Source organism: Artibeus jamaicensis, unplaced genomic scaffold (assembly GCF_021234435.1).
Source record: "Artibeus jamaicensis isolate MK-2021 breed Jamaican fruit bat unplaced genomic scaffold, CSHL_Jam_final scaffold_369, whole genome shotgun sequence".
Lineage (NCBI taxonomy): Eukaryota > Metazoa > Chordata > Mammalia > Chiroptera > Phyllostomidae > Artibeus > Artibeus jamaicensis.
The window spans coordinates 45,445,680-45,462,717 of NW_026522042.1; the positions used below are offsets into that span (position 1 = coordinate 45,445,680).

General features: G+C 42.7%; 1 long non-coding RNA gene across 1 annotated transcript; it reads left to right on the plus strand.

The window, feature by feature from the left end:
- The first annotated feature begins 300 nt into the window (after positions 1 to 300).
- On the plus strand, positions 301 to 14,688 carry LOC119058076 (uncharacterized). The gene is made up of 3 exons (XR_005084190.2): positions 301 to 416; positions 11,476 to 11,611; positions 11,765 to 14,688. It is a non-coding gene; the product is annotated as an uncharacterized LOC119058076 (long non-coding RNA).
- The last annotated feature ends 2,350 nt before the right edge of the window (positions 14,689 to 17,038 follow it).

The window sequence follows — 17,038 nt, forward strand, 5'->3', positions numbered from 1 at the left end:
AAGCTGCCACCTCATTGTCACTCTCACACAAGGCTGGGAAACCCCTTTCCTGGCCTCCAAAACCCTCCCCCAGCTCACAGTTCCAGCCGCACACCCAGGTTTATTGTTTCAACACGTCAGACCATAAATAAGAGTTCCCAACACAAGAGGATATTAGAGGGCCAGGCAGGGTTTGCTCTTCTGCAAAACAAGGGCCGTGCCTCCAAACACACAGGCTCACCAACCAGCCAGAAATGGAGCAGGTTTGCTTCCAAAAGGTGAACTTGTTTTCTGATTTTTTTTTGTCTTTCTCAGCATCCTTGGTATTATGTGCAAATCTGTGCAAACCACTGAAGTCCTGGAATACTAAGGGACTTTCTCGGTATATTTTACACACTCATCTGCACACGTTTGTGAAGACAGTAAATATCAACCAGGTATGAGGAATGGTCTTAAAACAGCTTCCACAATTGCCTTAGTAAACCCCATTAAAGGGGAAGAGAAGAATCATAACAAGTAAAGGGCCTTCCCAACCCCCCCGACCCCCTCACCCCCACCCGCACCCTGGGACCCTGCCCTCTGTCCTCCCTGCCTTTCCAGCTCTTTTTAATTCTCTTTTAGGGCAGCTTGCTTGTAAATTCTAGGAAAACCTAAACCAAGTATGTGGAAAAATAATCTAATTTCCTCTTTTAATACATACACATGAAGAATGACTGGAAATTGGGATTACGTAAGTGTGAAAAAGAATGTCACTCTTTCTCAGCACTGGAAAACTTAACGGTGACAAGCTTATGGGTATACCAATGATAAAGAATTTTTTTTAAAAAGTGAAAAAAACCAGATTTATTTTTCATCAGTAAAGCCCTAAGAAAAACAGTTGAGGGAGTGGGCACCCAGGCAAAGAGAGTGGGGGGAAACCCGAATGAGAAAGCCAGTCGGGGACGCCAAGTTAGGTGATTAACACAGGATGGCTGGGGGGTCATTAAAGGTCACTACACAGCTGGATTTGCTCATCTGATTTAAAAGTGAAATCTATTTCTCTGTTGTTCTGGTAAATTGGGGCCAAGTAAGTTCTCCTTCCCTCTCAGCACTGAGACCCAGATGGTGTCCCCGACAGAGGGCTGTCTTTAAGTTTGCTCCCAGGGAGCCACAGTTGTGGAAATATTGGTCCGTGTCATCATTTCTTGTGTTGTAGTGACACAGAAAAGGCAGCATGGAAATAAAGTGTTGGGCCCATGGAATTAAAGAAAGCGAAGAGGTAAGATCCAAACTTACAGAGAGATTTCCAATATAAAGCAGTAAATGTTTAGTATCAACAATAGGTGAAGAATTAAAAGGCATGAAATCACAAGAGAAAAATAAAGAACCCAATAGAAAAAGGTGAATGACAGAAATAGACATCTTATGGTAAAGGAAACACAAATGATGGGTATACACAGGAAAACATGCTCAGTTTCACAACTAGGCAGGAAATGTAAATTAAACCCAAATGGGAACCTTTTCATACCCATCAGATTGGCAAAGAGTTGAGAAGACTGACGACTCAGGTGCTGATGTGGATGCAGAGAGGGGTTAGCTCATACACCCTGGGGCGTGTGTGCATTGGTACCGCAACACTGGAAAGTGACTTGGCTTTATAGATTCACCTATTAACTCTATTCCTGGACGTATTCCTAAGTAATTTCTGGCATATCTAGAAGAATGGTCAAGAATAGCACTCTATTTGTAAGCAAAAACCTACCCAGACAACCCAAAGTTCATCAATAGACAAATTTAAGAACAGATAGTGATGGTAGAGTATTATAGAGCAGTGAAAATGAATTCATTGGAACTATATATATTATGCAGAATCTCACAAATAATACTGAGTGAAGCAGAAGCAAAAAACAAGTTTTACAAGACTGCATACAGTGCAATGGCATTTTCTAAAGCCCAAATCAAACAATACATTATTTAAGAGTAGTCGATTCTTGTTTTTCTCAGTAGTTAAGTTCTTTGTAAGGTTACAGTGAACATTTCCTTATTTATGAGCTTATGAAACTTTTTTATGAGTTAATTATTTTATTGCTTTTCCTTTGCTTAGTTTTATATGTGTGTATTTATATTTTAAAACTTTAAATTTCAACAGACCTGTCATATATTATTTTATTTTCCAAACACCCATAATATCTGATGCTAGTTCATTTTTCCCCTGGGAGACCTTCTCTGAACATTTCCCCACCCCTTATGGTTTACCAATCTTTCTGAATGCATAATTAATTAAGCATTGTAACTCATGGGTTGATGCAATAATTTTCTTTTCTTTTTTCTCTTGTATTTGAGTTTTAATGCAACTTTCTGGGAAATTCTTGTTTTTGCTCAGGCAGCCACAACAAAACACCATAAACTAGGTGCTCAAATAACAGGAACTTATTTCTCCCAGTCCTAAAAGCTGGGGGGTCCATGATTAAGGTGGTCTGCTGCCAGCCTACTCAGTCCCCTGGCAGAGGCCCTGTCCCTGGCTGGCACTCAGTCCTCACATGGCAGAGAGGAAACTCGGATGTCTCTCCCTTCTTATAAGAGCATTGATTTCATCCTGGGGGCCCCCTCCTAGTGACCATATGTAACCCTAATTACTTCCTAAAGGCCCCACCTCCTAATAACATCACACTGGGGGGCTGGAGCTTCAACATAGGACTTTGGGGGGGCTGGTGATGACATAAACGTTCATCCTGTAACAATTGTCTTGACTTCTTTGTATAAACTTCTACTGAATTTTACATTTTAGCTCGCTTATTTCTAATTTCCAGGACCTGTTCTTTGATTGCCTTTCCCTTGTCTCCTTGTTTGCCTTTCCCTTGTCTCCTTGTTTGCGATGGCTGATATTGTGTTTTCTTGATGAGGGGATTTTTTAACTCCTAGGCCTGGAGGTTAGACTGTAATGAGATGCAGAACAAGGGTCCCCTGAAAATAGGAGAACGATGCCCACAGTCCTTGATTGGGGGGAGGGGGGCAGTAGCTGAGAGGGCATTTAAGATACATTGCACAACAATTGCAAGTTGATAGCTGTGCCTTCCTGAAGGGAAGAGGGCTGGTGCCCAGGGTGAATCATGTATGTGACTAGGGAACGCTCAGGGACTCATGACACAGACTGGGGAGCTCATATAGTGTCTGCTTGAGAGACTGGGCGTAGATGCCCATCCCAAATGTCCATGCGTCCCTGGGAACTTTTTCCCTCACTAAAGATGGCAGCCAAAACAAGGTAAAAGATACGGGGGAGCTGGCAAAAATGGCACATCATAGTGTTACAGGAAAATGAAGCAACCAGACACTGAGGGATTCTGGAGTACGAGGTTTATTAACGTGCACGGGCCCAGAGGAGTCAGCCTCCAAATTCTGAGCCCCGAACAAAGGATTCTTGGGGTTTATATAGTCTATGGGGTCTTCCTACGTAGCAAAGCGAGATACAGAAGCGGAATGCAGAAGTTAGTTCTAGCTACGTGGCAGAAGCAGAGTACAAAGGCTAAATGTGAAAATTAGTTCTAACTGCGGGGGTGCTAGCCCTAGCCCTTGTGAATATCCTGCTGTTTGCTTTTCCCAGACAGCCTTGGGGTTTGGGTGAACAAAGGTTTTCCAAAACTTCCCACATCAATAGGAGGGCTTGGATATGAGGTCACACAGGAAGTTCTGGGCCTAGCACTTAAATGAGGGCAGGCTGAAAGAGAAGAAGGAGAAGTCGCATGGTCTGGAGTAAGAGAAGAGGTACTTCTGCTTCTCTGAGGGACGTAGAGAGAAGCCACTATCTTGGGACATGTGCCCCTCCGGACTTCACCCAGGGTAACACAGCACATATTTTCCTGAACCACTCCATGGGGGCTGAGGACAATACACCTCAGATGCTGGAGAGAGCGGCTGCGAGAGGATGGAGACTCTGAAACCCACAGGGCACCTTCCAGAGAGGGTGCAGATCTGTTCGTGTGACTGGCTTAAGGGCAGATAAGGACATGGCGGACTTCTGGGCGTGGTTTTGGCTTGTAGTCTTTGGAGAGCAGGGGAGATGCTGGGTCTTATGGGAAAGGAGGGCTCTGAGCAGGAGTGCTCTGCCCACCCCCCCCCCCAAAGGTTGGAACCCTGTTAATAAAAACCTGTTTTCTGTAACATTAATTGTTGGGTCGTATGTGAAGGTGCCAAGTGGCCAAGCCCCGGTTTGCTCTGTACACCACCAGCGACTCTGCTCACATTCCACTGGGAAAAACTAGTCATATGGCTCCTTGGGGCATCTCTCTGGGAGTAAGAGGCTAGACAATGTAGTCTAGTGGGGTGTCCCGGAAGACATCCAGAATGTCCAGAGGAGAACATTAGTAGCTTCTTTCACAGGGGCCTGCCTTCTTATCTGGTGATCTCTGGTTCTCTGCTCATTTTTAATAGTGAAGCACTGAAAACCTTGTTGCAAGCTCTCTATGAAGAGGCAGGACGTATCCTTTCTTAACTGACGATGATGTAGTCAGTTGGGGGGAACCTCAACTATCAGTGTCGGAAGCTGTTTACTACCGAGGCAGGAGTTAATTTTGTAGGAAAGACTCCCCCACTCATCTGTCTGGGGGTGCATGCTTGAAGCAGAAGGAAAAGAGAGCTCGGGCTCAAAATTCCACTAATTCTCCTGAATTGTTGTTCATGCTTCACTCCCACCCATCCTGTGTCTGATGTCTCTGAGTCAAGATTCTTCTGGTTCAGTTTATCCATAGACTGCATCTCACTCCGTCCTTCAGTAATGCCTGGCGACATGGAGTCCAAGCCCGCCTGTGTTCTGCAGCGTAAATGGTCTTTGGGATGTTTACCACAGCAGTCCTTGGGATTGTAGCCTCCTGTGCTCTGAAAATTCATTACATTGCTTCTCTGTCTGCTAGCCTCTAAAAAATTTGTTTCAGTCTCTTATTCGTTCTTGTCTATCTCTCTTTCTCTTTGTCCCTATAACCACGTACTTCTAAAATTCTTTTACTCTTGTTTTAAATGGGTTTTGGAAGGGAGATGATATAAATACATGTGGTCAATATGCCATATTCGGTGAGAAGTCTATAAGTAATTTTGGTAATGGATGACTCTATAATGCTTAGTATAAAAAAGACAAATAGCCCTGGCTGGTGTGGCTCAGTGGATTGAGCACGGGCCTGTGAAGCAAAGGGTTGCTGGTTCAATTCCCAGTCAGGGCACATGCCAGGGTTGCAGGCCAGTTCCCAGCAGGGGACACGTGAAAGGCAACCACACATTGATGTTTCTCTCCCACTCTTTCTCCTTCCCTTCCCCTCTCTCTAAAAATAAATAAATAAAATATGAATAAAAAAGACAAATAAGCTGTATCAATAGTGTGATTTCAAGCATATTATAATGGATAGAAAAATATAGGAAGGAAAATATCAGAATATGAATTTTTATTGCTTACACCCGAAAGACTGAATAATGGTGATTTTTAGTTTCTCTTTAATCCTTTTATTTCCAAGTATCCTTATTGAGCATGAATGAGTTTTTGTAATCAGAATAAATATTTTTAAAAACTTTCAAATAAGAGTAAAATCACCAAGTGAGAAAATATTAAGGAGACATTAAAAATCATCTTAGTTGGAAATGTTTTCCCGTGGGCATAGCGTGCACGTTTGAAGTCGGCTGCTGCCAATTCTCTCACCAATGAACGTTAAGGACACACACATAATGTATTTATGATTTAGCATTTAAGATATGTGTTTGCAATATGTCACCCTATTTATGATCTAATTATTACAGCGATCAGAGAGGTATTGTTTTCTCCCCCATTTGTAGATGAGGAAACTAAGGCATCCACGGAGCCTCGTGGTCCCATGCTGGTAAATGACAGAGCCGGAGTGTGGACCCACCAAGTGTCATCCTGGAGAGATGCCCTAACCATGACATTGTAGTCTTTCATCACATATTTTTATACATGTGTGTATATGTCCTTGTCTAACTCCTTTTACACATATGTACTTATGTCTACATGTGTGCGCATGCAGTCAAGAGTACGCACTGTCTCTTGAACAAATCGAAAGTGAGGACAGGAAAGGAGGTCAACAGGGTATCTCTCTGGGAGCTGTGCTAATAAATACCAGAGGTGGCTGGGCAACTGCTGGGTCTGGATTCTCCTCTCCTCTTCTTTCTCCCACTCTTTCCCATACCAATACATAGTCTCCCACATACGGAATAAGAGAGCCCTGGGCTCCTGAGTGTGTTCAAGAAATAAACAACACTCACGCCTGTTTAGGCTTACGTTTACTGACAGCTCTGAAGGTGCAAATATGACCCAAACTCTTAGTTTTGAGCGTAGTGGGTGGAGGGGACTTCTTACCAGCCAGGATGCATTAAAAGTTCATGGCAGCTGTGTAGAAATTACTACAATGTTTCCCATTAAAGACAAAGAAACAGTTTAGACTCCCCAATATTTAGAGGAATGTACAAGTTTTTGAAGCTGTTTCTTTCCATTCTGTTGTTTCAGAGATCGAATTAAACAATGCCACATGTAACACTCCCCAAGGCCCTAAGAAAGAAGTCATTTGAATGATTTGGGATGGTCTAATTTTCTTTAAAAGTGCTCACAAGTTTTTAAGCCTTTCTTATTGGTAGTCACTCCTGATGTGTAGGTGATATTGCTAATGTACTCCTTTCCCTCCCCTCCCTGGGGACACATGCTTGATTCTGCTTGGCAAAGGATTTATTACGTACAGCTTTTGTCTATATAGTTCTCTTTTGCTTTATGAAAAAGTACTTCCCCAGACTATTTTTCTCTTTTAATGAGAGCTTTATTGAGATTCACCCATTTAAAGTGTATAATTGGATGGTTTTTAGCATATTTTCAGAGTTGTACAACCATCACCCCAATCAATTTGAGAACGTCTTCATTACTTTGAAAAACATCAGAATCAAAGAAGACATGGGGCAGTTACAGGAAATCCATTGGTGGTGGTCAGGGAGGCAAGAGAAAGCAAAGTGACAAGACCTCTGAGATTAGATAAAAAGTAAAATGGAAGGACACATACTTCTACATTGGTGAGTAAAGGATAGTTAGCCTTTAGAGCACATATGAGGTCTGTCTGGAAAAAGCCCAGGCATTATATAACAAGAATGGTTTGCCTGATTCTATGTAACCTGGCAGCCAAGGAAAGCAGACTGGAATGCACATGTGTGAACAATGATGACTTCACTGTACTAGTCAGTGGGGGCATGTGTACCTGTTGTGTGGGCATGTGTACTGTGTGGCTGTCACATTCAAAGTGACTGAGTAGAGCAATGAATCTGCATCAGATTTGCGTGAAGCTTGAACATTCCTCTATGAAAACTATTCGGGTGATTCAGAAAACTTTTGGGGATGATTCAATGAGTGCAGGGGAAATAAAAGTGTGGCACAAATGCTTCAAAAATGGTCAAGAATCTGTTGCAAGTGATCCACATTCTGGAAAACCTGCAACAAGCAGAACACCTGAGAATGTTGAACATGTACGGGCTGCACTTAACAAAGATCAGTGACTGACAGGGCGAGAACTAGAAGCTGATCTGGGGAGTCCGAAAACTATTGTGTCTGAGATTTTGATGCAGGATCTTGCCATGAAACATGTCATGGCAAAATTTGTTCCATAGCTTCTGCTACCAAAGCAGAAAGAGCATAGTGCTGCAGTTGCTAATGACTTGATTCAAACTACCCTGAACTAGACTTCCTCAAGAAGGTTATAACCTGAGATGAATCCTGAGTCTACAGCTAAGGAAACAGAGGTCCAGTTGTCCCAATGCAAGTCGCCTGGTTCTCCATACCTGAAGAAGGTGCAGCAAGGTTGGGGCAAGATCAAGACCATGTTAATTATGTTTTTTGATTGGGAGAGTGCTGTCCATCACAAGCACACCCCTCCAGGCCAAACAATTACTAAGGAGTACTACCTCAATGTTCTTTGTTGGTTGAGAGATGTGATACAACCAAATGGCCACTGCTACGGGCACCTGGTGTGGCAGCTTCATCACAACAATGTGCCTGCTCATGCATCACATCTTGTGCAGTGCCCTGTGACTTCTGGCTTTTCCTAAAACTAAAATTACCTTTGAAAGCAAAGAGATTTCAGACCATCAATGAGATTCAGGAAAATATGACTGGGCAGCTGATGGCAATTCCAACAAAGGATTTTGTAGTGTTTTGAACAGTGGAAGCGAGGTTGGGAGAACTATGTGAGGTCCCAAGATACCTACGTTGAAGGGGACTGAGGCATCATTGTCTTATGTACAATTTTTCTTGTATCTCCTTCAATAAATGTCTCTATTTTTCAAAGTCAATGGCTGGATACCTTCTGGACAGACCTTGTAGAGAGGGCATTTGGGCAACAAAATAACCACGAGGGGTCTGTGGTCTCATGCTCTGGTGGGAGATTGTGCCTTGAGGGATCTGGAATAAAAGAGGCTTACTCTGATATTCCAAAGCTGTGTTATTGTGGATGCAAAAAAGACAACAGACAGGCTCAGTGAAGGTAGAGGTTGTGCTTTGCCAAGGAAGATGCCAGCCTAGGGCATGACGACCCGCCATGACTCACTTTTAGTTCGGAAGTTTTCATTTCAGACCGTCCCACGTGGTTTCCTTTGGTCTCTGAGTTTGTAAAGCCCACCTTGCAGGCCTTCCCTGAGCTTGTCAGGTTTAGTATGTGACCCCTTTTTCATGCACACGATATTCACAGAGCATGTCAAAGGGACTCTGGAACCAACTGAAAGAGCTCCCCACAAGCAAAGCTGAAACAATTTGAGCAAGAAAATAAAGATGTATTGGGGTATAACTCAAAGTGTAAAATAAAATAAATATCCATAAAGTCGTACTGATATACAAGTCAATAAATGGTGAAGTACACACATGAGGAGAAAGGCAAAGCTTTATTGCAAAAGCATTCCAAATAATTTATTAATACTGTCTATTGATGAGACATTGTCATCATACCTTCCTGTCCTTTTCAAAGTGTCATTCCCTTCTCGTTGTAAAGTCTCTGATTGTTGAATCCAATGTCTGTACCCCCTCACTTTGCTTCTTTCTTTGTTCCCTGTGTATGGGTCATACTTTCAGATTTCCTTCCATGTCTCACTTTTTTGTTGAAAACTGAACATTTTTAGGAAATATATTGTAGCAACTCTGGATACTGATCTCTTTCCTTTCTCTGGGGCTTGTTTTTGATGTTATTTGCTTGTTTATTTGGCGGGCCCATTATAGTGATGTCTATCTCCCTGGTAGTATGAACCTTATGATACTGCTTCTCACCAGGTGGGGCCTTGCTCAGCAGCACACCTTCGCCCTGGGGTGACAGCAGTTTAAGCAGGACTCTTTTCGACTGTTCTCCCCACCCCCTGGTTTATCTGTTAAGATGTCTGTCTCACATGATATCCCATCCCTATGATAGTTTCCTTGAATTGCTGGCAGATTGCACTATTGTTTTTGTCTGGGGCTCAAGTTGCTCCTACTCTGATCCTGTTAAATGCGTCCCCATTTGCAGGGCCAACCTTTGAAGTTTGTTCTGACCCCAGGTAGGTTTTCCTGGCTCCCTCTTTCCCCTGTTCATCTCTGGCAAACTAGCTGACCCACAGTTTAGTTTGTTGTTCTCAGGGAGCTACCAGCCACCAAAACCTCTAGTGTTTTTGAGAACACCCTTAGGCTTGAACCTCCCACACTCTGTTTCAAAGAAGTTCGGTTCCGTTGGGAGGAAACTCAGAGCTCTTTGTTCTTGTGGTCTGCATTGTTACCCCTTGGCAAAATCTCTGAGCCTCTGCCAGGAAGAGGGTGAGATTCCTAAGAGCAGGGTGCTGGGCAGGGGCAGTAGCTTTTGAACTTCTTGGTTTGTTTCTTCCAGCCTGGAACCTCCACCATTAGCTGACACGAAGATCATTGGGGCTCTTGTATTCTTGGACCGCCATGCCTGAGTTGGGACCTCTCCTTGATGAGTGGAGGGGTGGGGGAAGGAAGGAAGCAACCTCTTAGCCACACTTGCCAGGAACTTATTTCCTACAAGTCAGAGCTGAAGGAAATGAGAAATGCTGGTGGCCCTTCCCTCTCAGTGAGATACTGTATCCCTTGCCTGGCAGAGAAGGAAAGAAGAATCTCCTTTTCCTTGGCCACATCTTACCAGGGTGGAGCTGCCCGCCTCTCTGAACTTCTGGAATGTGGGAGGAGGGAGAGAACGGCTTGTGACTCAGACTCTTCCTGTTCTTCCCAAGATTTAGAAGAGTTTCTTGAATAAATGCTTCTAAATTTGCTGTTTGGCCTTAGGATGATTTCTGGGGAGTTTATATCATTGCTTTTTACAATAGATTTTCCTTGTCATGGCTGTTTTGCTGGGGAAGGATGGAGCTAGTCAGCACTATTGTGAAAGTGGAACTCCTTCATTTCTTACCCTGGATCAAAACTATTCTTTTTCACCAATTTCCTGGTGTTAAAAGTCTCTCTACCTATCTTGATATGAGTCCAGATTTTCTGTATGTCAGTCCCTAACAAAAGTGAACTGGGGCCACATTCTGTACAGGAAGGAAGTGGCAGGAGGTCTGACCACAAGTTCTGCAGAGTCTGCCCTGATTGCACAGTTGCACTGCTGTGCCCTGTTCAGCGACCGGACCCCCAGGGGATGGGGAGCAGGAAGGCTGGGCATTCAGCCGCGGCAGGCCTTTTGACCAAGGACATCCAAGGGCTCTCCCCTACTCCCTGCAAATTAACCTAAATTCATAGAGCATTTTTACACATTGTAGAGCACGAGATGATTTTATATAGTACTTGACTAACATTTTTTGGTTGGTTATTTATAGGTTTACTAGAAAAATTTATATAAAAAGATGAGTAAGTGTGAATATAGGTTTAGATTTCTAGAAAGAGTGCTTCTCAACACACAGCAAATATTGCAGTATTTCCCTTTCAGAAACCAGTGGACACATTGGTTTAGACTCACGCATTTCCAGGACAATAGATGGTCTCTGATACTGTATTTCTTTCCATTTTATTGTTTCAGTGCTCTAATCAAAGAGTGCCATATCCATTCTTTGTTTTTCCCCAGAAAACTTGGGTGAGATTACACCTTTTAAAAGTGATACATGCGCAAACACACACATACAGAGCCCATCGCAATAGGAATTTCACAGTAGTGTTGCTTAGAGAAGGTTAAAACAGCGTTTTTCGAAGTGGACCCATTTAAAAGGGACCCAGAGACAAAATGAAATGGTAAAGATGGCATGAAAATGAGTGAACTTTCGAAAAATGGTGTTAGACATCAGGTAAAACATTTGCATAATGCCAAATCTACTTAGACAAAAAAATTAAATGGGTTGTTTGACTATAAGCATGACAAAATGGTGCATTCAGAATTCTCTTTTGTAATTAGTTATACTGGACAGCTTAAAAATTAGGGCCTCAGGTGGACAAAGGGAAAAACAATGCTCCCTCTTCCACCGCACAGCCTTCTCATTTGTAGCTTCAGGTGCTGCTAATCTTTTCCTTTTCATTCTTTGCAGGGTGCTGTGAGGATTAGCTCCAGTCAGCAGCAAGCCCCAGTGAAAGGAGGCACATCTGCAGGCCCCTGCTGACCTGTGTGGGGACGATTGGGAGGGAACCAGCAGAGCCACAGGTCGGATGGACCCTCATCCTCCGGTCAGTTGCTGGTGATATCATCATTTTCAACCTTAAGAGCAATCTTCCAGAGGAGGCTCGTGACTGTTGTCAGGGGCTGGTTGCCATCTGGACTGCTTATGTATATGAATTCAATGCATTGATTTTTTTGTTGTCATCTCTTTTGTTTTAAAGTTTTTATCCAGAAGTAGTCTTCAAGTTTATGAACATGTCAGAGTGGGCTGCAAGGCCAATAGCTGTGAATATTCCAGTTCTGCATGTCTCGTGGCAGCCTTGGGCGTGGTTTCCAGACGACACTGACGGTGGACATTTGTGCCTTCTCATCCCTCTCTCCCTGCTCCTCCCCTGAGAAGAGGATCGCGTTTTAAGGAAATGAACACATTCAGTCCCCTATGCCCCAAATTTAAAACAAAGAAGAAATTTTGCTGAAAACCAACTCAAGCAAACTCAATCGGAAACATATTTCCTCCCCCTTACCCCTCAATTTGATGCCGTCTGTCCTTATTCATCTCTGTCTTGCTTACCCAGTCTTGCCAGTGAGCATCTAAGTGACAGCATTAGCCAGCGTGGGTTCTGCTTCTCCTTTCCTCATGCTACCCCTGTAGAATATCTAAATAATTGGGCATAGTAAGGATGCAGAATGAAAAAATTAAACAAGCAATGGCTCTGAAAATTTCTTGGCATAGAGGAAGAACTGATCACAATTATAATGAGCTATGTGTGTGGTAACAACATCTGGTATAGGATACATCCTATAGGCCTTGTCAAATTCTTCCGCCCTCACCCATGCCCTGGACCCTTACCTCCTAGACTCACAGCTTAGGGAGGAAGCTCCATGCAGGGCCTCATGGCTCCCCTGTGTGGTCAGCTCTTCCCCCACTTCTGACGCCATAAAATGCCATGCCACTAAAGATCTGCGTCTCCAACAGAGGCCAGGTAACCCAACCCAGAAATACAGGGGGTGAGCTTCCCATGGGGTTCATTTCAGTGAGTGGGGAAGAGGAGAGGCAGCAGGGAGGCAGCAGCAGGACTGTGTTCCTCCCTCCGATGTGTCATCTGAAGTTGGTCTTTCCCACAGCGTGTCCAGAGGTACCCCGCACCTCTCAAGCCACTGCTCGTGTCACTTCCTGGCTTACTATGACACAGCAGCTGATGCTCTAATGCATGGCCTCGCGTCCTTTCGCTACCTTTCGCTTCCTGTGTTGTGCTTCCCAATGAAGCATGAGCACTGGCCCTTGGCGCATACCTCCACAGTTCTGCCTCTTTATCCATGAATGATTTGGTGTTGGTCAAAGGATGAGATCGCTTCTTCTTTATTTTTTCCTTCAAAAATCCCCGAGATGAAATGTTTGAGAACAAAGAAGATGACAGCAGCTCTTTAATTCTGTTTTTAAATTTCTGTCTTAAATTTGCTAGCTTAACTTTCTAATTAACTTTGACCCTCTGCCTTTGGGTTTTCTTTTTTCTCTACTTGAAAAAATCTGACTCATCCTTCCCAGCCCAGGTAAGTGTGTTCTAAGTGAAGCCTTCCATGCACACCTGCCATTCCCGGCTGTGCCATCTCTAGCCAGACGTGGCAGAGCCTGCATCTGTGCTTCCTGCAGCACCGGCATCGTGTTCTTGTTAGGTGGGTACTGTGAGTCTCCCCTTCCTCCACCAAGTCTTACTTGGACTGGCCCATAGAATGTGTTTAAGAATGTTTGCTGAATGCAGGGGGATCCTTTTTGCATCCATCATTGCTGCATCTCCCTCAGTCCAGACAGGCCCACCTTACCCTGGGACAGGACAGAGGCCTCTTAGCCACCCTGCTGTGGTCTCCTTCTGATAATGCAATCTGCATAGACCACCAGGCTGCTCTTTTTTAGGATGGCATCCTTTCACCCCGAGATCTCTGGCACCAATAGAAAAGAAGTAGTAGAACATAGAAATAATACAAATGCATGAAACCCAGAGAGACAGTAATAGCACTAAATAAAGGTTAGATACATCACATCTGGTGTAAATGTCTTTGGTAGTCAAGGTCTGGCTCCTTGACTGAGAGCAGGCATGGCTCCTCTCTCCTGCCTGAGCCTGCTCAACTGTCCCCTGCTCTGGAGTAACTCAGGTCGCCCCTGCACCTATTCAAATCCTGTCCATCATTCAATTTCCTGCCATCAGAGATGCTGGTGGAGTAGTATGAGCAGACAGATTTATCCTTATCTCGACTTTTGTGAGCATGAGTGATGTGCCATTTGGTTTCTTGGGCTTGAGATTGGAATGTCTTAGGTTCTTTCTACCTCTTTCCGCAACAACACTGCAAGTTTTCTAAGAGCAGAAACCATGTTTAATGCTTCTTCAGTAATCATCCTGATTCCTGGGCCAGCGAAGACTCAACAAATATTGGCTGATTGATCCATTGCTACAGAAATGAGCCTGACCAAACCTGGCAGAAGAGGTTAATGAAAATCTATAGCCTATTAAAGGGTACCATTAAATTTTAAATTAAAAAAATAAGTAATTTTCTGTTATTTTTTTCTTATGTCAGCATAGAGGAGGAAAATACAACATGCATTTTTCTATATGTCTCTAGACAAGAGAGAGAAATACTGCTATGTGTTATAATAGTTCATTAAAGCGTTCTTCTGCCCCCTTTCCTAGCATATGCTGGGAATCTTCGTAGCATGTAGGGTACATTTTTTCTCAATTAATTTTTCTTTTTTGCTTTACTGGCAGTCAGTTTTTCTAATAACCATTTTTCTAAGTCAAACACTTTTAAGTCAGAGCGAAAAATCTGATTAAAATCTAAATTGCCTCAAGGAGCTGTGATCTTCTGGTCTGCTCCTTGCACTTACATGATTTATGCCCCAAATTGCTACATTAGGATCGTAAGTCCATTTTCCTTACCTAAGGGTTTTAAAAGGTTTGGAGCTTTGAACCCAATAATCCTAATTTGGGAGCAATTGCATGCCCAGTGTCAAGAATCTCAAGACTAGCAGTAGGTTATGGAGTGATTTTCCCAAATGATTTAATCTTGGAGCAATTCCAAAAGGCAGACACACAATTTCTTTGTTGTTGGTTGCCCTTCCTCTTCTAACTAGTTATTTAAATAAATTCAATGCTCTTCCTAAAACTAATTCTAGTTGATTGATGCTCTGCCACAATCCAGAAGAAACTGAATAATTTTGAATATATAAGTGAGTATTCAAGAAAAAAAAAAAGGTGTTATAGCTTATCTCAGTTTACCTTTTTCTATTTTCCAAAAATAACTTTCTGATAATGCATTTTTAAAAGTAGAATCTGAAAACCCAGAAAAACTAATATTGCATTGCAAACTTCTCCCTCAACACTCCCCCTCCCCCCACAAAATAAAAACACAAAAAGAAAAACCCAAGGGGGAAACCCAAAAAAACCCTGAACCACAGAGTAAATTGATAGATCTGCTTCTCACTCAGTGTCTCAGCTGGATGAATTAATAATTTCATAAAAAATGTATAAGACCATCAGGAAAATTTGAATTAGAACAAAGGCTGAGGGAATACAGCTAACAAAATGGGGAGCATTTATGAGAAAGAAATTGAAGTTACTCGGGTGTCTTGTTTTCCAGGCTCAGCTTGTGGGGGTCAAACAGGGTAGCCGGCCCTATTGCTGTTCTCTGCAGACTGAAATTGGCTGCCGTGGGCAAAGGTCACCCCATGGCATCAGTTACTTGCTACTACCTGAAATATTTCATTTCATGCCCTGCAATAGGTCTGCTTTCTTTTCTAGAATGAATGGCAACTGTCCCCAATTGATAACAAGAATAACTCATTTCCTCAGAGTCATTTTACTCCAGAAGTTTCTCCATTCATAAAGCCCTCTGCAGACTGTTGGCACAGTCAAAAGATCTGCTACACTAATACGCTGAGTGACTGGAATAAAAACTGTATTTGCCCTGTTCTTAGCCTTTCAGATGTTGTTTGGTTTCTCACTTGTATTTAGTTTCTGATTTAGTTTAGTCCAAACTCTTGTATACAATTGATATTTAGATTCACATCAGTTTCTCCACGGAATGCCTCAAGGAACAGAAAAAGTCTGTATTTCCAAACAACTGGGAATCTAGTTGAAAGGCAATTTGTATTGGGCTTATTTTTGCCTGGAAATATTGTGAAGGGTCTGTAAATAATTGTTCCCTCTTCCCTCCCCAAACCATAGTCTTTGGGGAGACAAGGTGAGAGATGTTTTGATAATGAGACTGATATTGCCCTAGGAAGCTGATAGGAGTGTTTTAAAAAAAAAAGAAGGAAAAAAAGAAGGAAACCCTTTCCATTTGGTTGTCTTCATGATTGGCTGGTTGCAAGATAGGGAGGTGACAATGCAAAACTGCCAGAAACCCTCGATAGAAAATGACTAAAGGACACATTTTTTAAAGGATCGTATGGATGTTCCTCATTTTTAAAAAAAACTTTTGTTCCTTTGGCTTTAATGCTAATTTAAAAATGTTCCTAATAGTTTAATCAACATTGTGAAGAAAGAATAAAATTATAACTCAGTTAAATGTATATTCCACAATGTCTAAGAATTTTTATAAACAGAAATTAAAAATTAGTTATTAAGTGATGTTTCTTGCAGAGTGTGTGTAGGAGCATATCTGCACACACGCACGACTTACACGGCACCCCAACCACGCAGTTGTGAGCAGAGCCTCAGCCTGCTTGCCGATAAGAGTTAGAGGAGCACACAAAAGGGATGCTCCTTCTTCCTCTCCAGATCACCCTCCCAGTTCTCAGTAATAAAACCAAACCCGCCCTGGTCATAAAAGCATGTAATGGAGAGAGAACCATGGGGCTTTGGGGGTTAGGGATCTCAGTGGGTGGGGAAATAGTGGGGGAGATGAGGGAAGATGAAGAGGTGGGTGAGAATTCTCTGGCCATTAGTTCCAAGAACAATGGCTTATTGGGGAAGAGCTGCCATTGTCAGAGGAAGCGGTGAGTGTTTCCTGCTGAGGGTCAGAGGTCTTCAATTTATTCCGTCCTGTTTGATACAAAGGGCCGCACTCTGCTCCTCCTTCTCCCCATGCTAAGGAATAAATGAATTAACTAATCGTGTGTTGTTTTGGACTGATTAACCACCATTATGGCTATTGAAGTGATTTTTAAAATGCAGCTGAGTAAAAAATACTCTCAAAACAAAAACAACCATTAAAAAAGGCCTTTCAAAAGGGACAGAAGAAAAATTAGGTTTTTTTGTTCTTTAAACCTAAACAACAACAAAAAAGAAGTTATATGTTTTCTAGCAGAGTACCCTCGTTATGCAAAATGAGAAATTGGAACTCAACAAGCAAAGCAACTTGACCCAGTTCACATAGCTTCTTAGAGTCAGAAGTGTTATTAAAATCTATGTTTTTAAAATCTGGGACAAGTTGAATATCAAAATAAATGATTGTACTACTGTATAACCCACTGAATAAAGTAAAATCTTGATTGTCCTGGT